This window comes from Dendrobates tinctorius, unplaced genomic scaffold (assembly GCF_039654945.1).
Source record: "Dendrobates tinctorius isolate UK_male_01 unplaced genomic scaffold, ASM3965494v1 ptg000107l, whole genome shotgun sequence".
NCBI classification, from domain to species: domain Eukaryota; kingdom Metazoa; phylum Chordata; class Amphibia; order Anura; family Dendrobatidae; genus Dendrobates; species Dendrobates tinctorius.
Window position 1 is genome coordinate 20,265,569 of NW_027361775.1, and position 4,722 is coordinate 20,270,290.

Sequence of the window (4,722 nt, forward strand, 5' to 3'; positions counted from 1 at the left end):
ACTATTGCGTTTGTGACCATTTTACATAAATTGATGTATCTTCCTTGTACAATAGTGATGACAGCATCGAAAAAAGAGAGATAAAAAGACAAATAAAAATGATCAAGAAGAGAATTGGGATTATGTAAGTGCAGAGAATTACAGATCTGATATGAGCAAACCTTATAGATCACATAATGATATAGATGTTTCCTTATCTCCAATGTGTGACTCGGGGCGGACACTGACAGCTTGGGGCCCCCGTACAAGAAATGTGTCTGGACTCCCCTCCTTTTATGGAGTCAACATGTGTGTGTATATATATATATATATATATATATATATATATATACACACACATATATATACTGTATATTATATAGCCACACACACATACATGTACAGTATATATATTACATAGTCTCCTTTATTATGTATATTGCTGTCCCTTACACAGTGCCCTCTCTTGTTATGTACAGTCCCTTACATATTGGATTATATAGAGCTCTGTTTTTTATTACATACCGTCCTGTCTTGTTAGCTGTATAATGCAATGATGGCTGATGGAGCATGGGAAAGCTTCCTTTCTAATGGAGGAGCTGATGGACTGGTAGTTTGGTCACCGGCTCCTCGATCAGCAGTCATTTTATATCTAAAAAGAGAGGGGACTATGTAATAAAAGAGGGCGCTGTGAATAACAAAATTAACAAGAATACACTATGTAAGAGACAGCACTATACATAACAGCAGAGGAAGCTATATAATAAGGGACAGCACCATATATAACTAGAGAGGATGGTACATAATAAGGGACGGTGTTATACATAATAAAAGAGGAAACTATGTAACTAAGGATGGTGTTATACAGAATTAGTGAGTACACTATATACTAAGGGACTGTGTTAGATATAATAAGCGATAATAATGTCTTCCTCCACCTCCCCCTGTTTCTAAGGCCATTATAAGTCCCCCTTCCTCCGATACCAATCCCCCACACCCCATATTATCCTCCTCCCCTCGCATCCCATTATTGTCCTCTCCCCCACCCCATCATTGCCCTCTTCACCACCTCCATCATTTTCTTCTCCCCCACCACTATCTTTGCTTTCTCCTCCACCGCTCCCATCATTGCCCATTCCACCACCTCCATCATTTTCTCCTCCTCCACCACCCCCATTATTGCCCTTTCCACCACCACATCATCATTTCTTTTTCCCCCACCACCCCATCATTGCCCTCTCCATCACCCCCATTATTGCCTTATCCCCATCACTCCCATCATTGCCTTCTCCCCATCACTCCCATCATTGCCTTCTCCATCACCCCATTACTGCCTTCTCCCCATCACTCCCATCATTCCCTTCTCCCCATCACTCCCATCATTGCCTGCTCCATCACCCCATCACTGCCTTCTCTCCATCACTCCCATCAATTCCTTCTCCATCTCCCCATCACTACCTTCTCCCCATCACTCCCATCATTCCATTCTCCCCATCACTCCCATCATTCCCTTCTCTCCATCACCCCCATCATGGCCTTCTCCCATTACCCCCTCATGGCCTTCTCCCATCACCCCAGGGCCAGGCTCCACCTACACACACACAGACACACACTGACATACACACACACACACTCACACGCACACCAACTCTCTCCTCTCACCTGTCCGCAGCATCGTCTGCGCTTCCTCGCTCTGACACAGCAGCGGCCGCTGAATGATGACATCATCCAGCGACGTCATTCAGCGGCGTGCTGCTCTCTGTGTCAGAGACAGGAAGCGTGGGCGGTGGGCAGGAAGCAGGATGGATCCTTGCAGCTCCGCTCCTGCAATTTTCTCTTGCAGGCAGCGGAGCTGCTTGGATCACTCCCTGCCCGCCGCTACACATGAGGGCAATCTGACCAGGGGCCCCTGGAGCCCGGGGCCCGGATAAACCGGCCAGATTGCCCTCATCATTAGCCGCCTTGCAGGGCCCCCTGGAGGCTCTGGGCCCCGGTGCAGTCGCACGGGTTGAACCGGCGGTATGTCCGCCCATGCCTGTCAGCACATGATGCACCGTATATCTACTACATAGATACAGTCGCTGCCATTTATTGGGTGTCGCTCATCAATCAATTTATTGTTAAAAGATGGCGAAACTTTTATGGGATACAAACATTAGAGGAATTATGTGAGAGAAGAAAAGAAAAATGAGCCAATATCTTAATGTATCAGATATTATATATGTTAAACCTATAGAAAAAGTCATCTCACCGCTGGTGGGCTGAGGACCCCCGGATAGCAGTAACATCTCCCAGGAGACACAGACTTTTCAATCCAAACTTCAGTCCAACAAAGCAGATCCCATAAGACTCAACATTTATTCCATGATGGATAAAATCTGGTATAAAAATACCGGAGATAATAGATTATTCCAGTAGATCGGGGAAACAATCCATTTTTGCATTTTGGTTTCATTACACATTTTGGACCATTTGGCTTTTTCAGGTGCTTTGTTTTCCTGCACATTCAACTTTGATGTGGTCTGTGGTCATAAATTGGCTGAGAGGAGCTGAAAGAAGGGGTCACCCACACTAGAGTATAAATTGGACGAGTGCAATGTGAGAAAAAAATGTATTACATCCGGACCAATGTCATTCAATGAGGCCGTGCAGAACTGTGTGTTTTTTCTCAGCTGTATTCTGCATAAGGCCGGGGGCACACTTGCGAGAAACTCGCTGGAGTCTCACGTCCCAATACCCTGCACTGCAGCCGGCACTTGGGACCGGAGTGTGCGGCTACATAGAAATACATGGAGCCACACACTCCGGTCCTGAGTGCCGGCGGCAGTGCCAGGTATTGAGACCCGAGACTCGTCCGAGTTTCTCCTAAGTGTGACCCTGGCTTATGAAAAAACATGGCATCCCATACGGAGCACCAGAGTGGCATCCAACTTATACGGAGACATTACAATTCTGAAGCATGAACTGTAAATGGTCCAGTAAAAGATTAATAGCCGCTGAGTATAAAAACATATTGAAAGCAAACGAATGATTAGTGAGAAAAAAATCGTCCAACCCTCCTGGATGATAATGGGACCGATTATAATAATAATATAATATAATATATTATTTATTCGCTAGTGTGAGCAAATCCAAACACAGATAAAAAAGTTATAAACTCTCCAATTGAACCATTAAAACAAGTTCACTGACAGATTTTCAGTTAACTCTTTATGCGGCCAGGAATAGATATTACAACACAGAAGCTATCAAAGGCAAACGGTGCAAAAGTTTTAATGAAACCCAATTAGAAAAATTACTTTCAGCCCAAAATATATGTATTCAAATTAGATTAAAAAAAACTGCCCCCCAAAGGTGGATAAGCCCTTTATCCCCATACTGAGACCTGGTGTACTTGTACGGAGCAACAGGAAGTGTTCTGAATCGCACGATCATCTCTGCACGTAGTCCCGGTGGGATGTGCCGCCTCCCCCCCCCCACATCAGTGATTGCTGTGATTGACTGATCAATTCTGACAAGCTAATGACAGCATTTTATTGATAAAGTTAAAATAAAATGGCGTTAAGTAGTGATTGGTGCTGTCTGAGACAATATCAAACACAGCGAGGAAAAGGGATAGGTCGAGGTCACACTTGAGTGTACAATGCGAGAAACTCACGTAAGTCTCTCGCATCAATATCCGACACTGCCGCCGGCACTCGGGACCGAAGTGTGCGGCTGCATGTATTTCTATGCAGGCACACACTCCGGTCCAAGTACCGGCGGCAGTGCCGGGTATTTATCCGAGAGACTTGCTCGAGCTTTCCGCATTGCACATGCAAGTGTGACCCCGGCCACAGGGTGATCAAGGCATCACCGCTGTTTATTAACTCTTTTGCCCCGATTGGTCAGTAACTATTGATTGACCAATCGGCTCTGAAAGGGTTCATATAAAATAAGGATCACTGCTCTTCGCACCATAGTGTAGAGCGGTTGTATAGCCCCTGTGTACCTGTGAGAGAAATAATTGGTGGCCGGTGACTGCGATCCTCCATCAGGAGCTTCAGATCATCTGATCTACTGTGCTGTGCTGTCTGCTCTATGTGCCTCATCTGTGATCACAGACGCAGCCAAGTTCACATTTCGCACACTTTGTGCCTTTCACATGTGCACATCCCGCTGCCGCAGCTCTCTGATCAGTATTATACGAGTCCCCCACCCCTAATTGCATTCTGTGCTGAACATCCACGCTCAATTTTTGGAGGATTTTTTTTGCGACACTTAAGGATGTACAATTTTTTTGCAGGAATGAAAATAATATTTGTAGCTAGTACTTAGCAGCTTAAGGCTATGTGCCCACGTAGCGATTTTGAAGCAGAATAAACCTGAGCAGAATCGCACACCCTGCTCCCGGGAAAACGCATGCGTTTTTTGACGCGCTTTTATAAGCGTTTGTCAAGCGTTTTTGAACTTTTGAAGGAACGTGCCTCCTGTTTACCTCCTGTCACCTGCACCTGAGTACAACCCCTACAATACACATATACCATACATACATATATACCGTACATGCATATACACAGATACACACACATATACTATACACACATAAACCTTACATACATACACATATACTGTACAGACATATACCACACATAGATACACTCACATACATATGTAACATACATACATATAAACACATTTATATACACACATAAAAACATATACCAGCACATACATACACACATTTATGTACATGATATGGTA

General features: G+C 44.6%; 1 long non-coding RNA gene across 1 annotated transcript; it reads right to left on the reverse strand.

The window, feature by feature from the left end:
• Window positions 1–400: 400 nt before the first annotated feature.
• On the reverse strand, window positions 401–4,130 carry LOC141100772 (uncharacterized). Its single transcript, XR_012234769.1, has 3 exons — window positions 3,971–4,130; window positions 2,231–2,357; window positions 401–631 (listed from the first exon to the last, which is right to left on the reverse strand). It is a non-coding gene; the product is annotated as an uncharacterized lncRNA (long non-coding RNA).
• Between the last annotated feature and the right edge of the window lie 592 nt (window positions 4,131–4,722).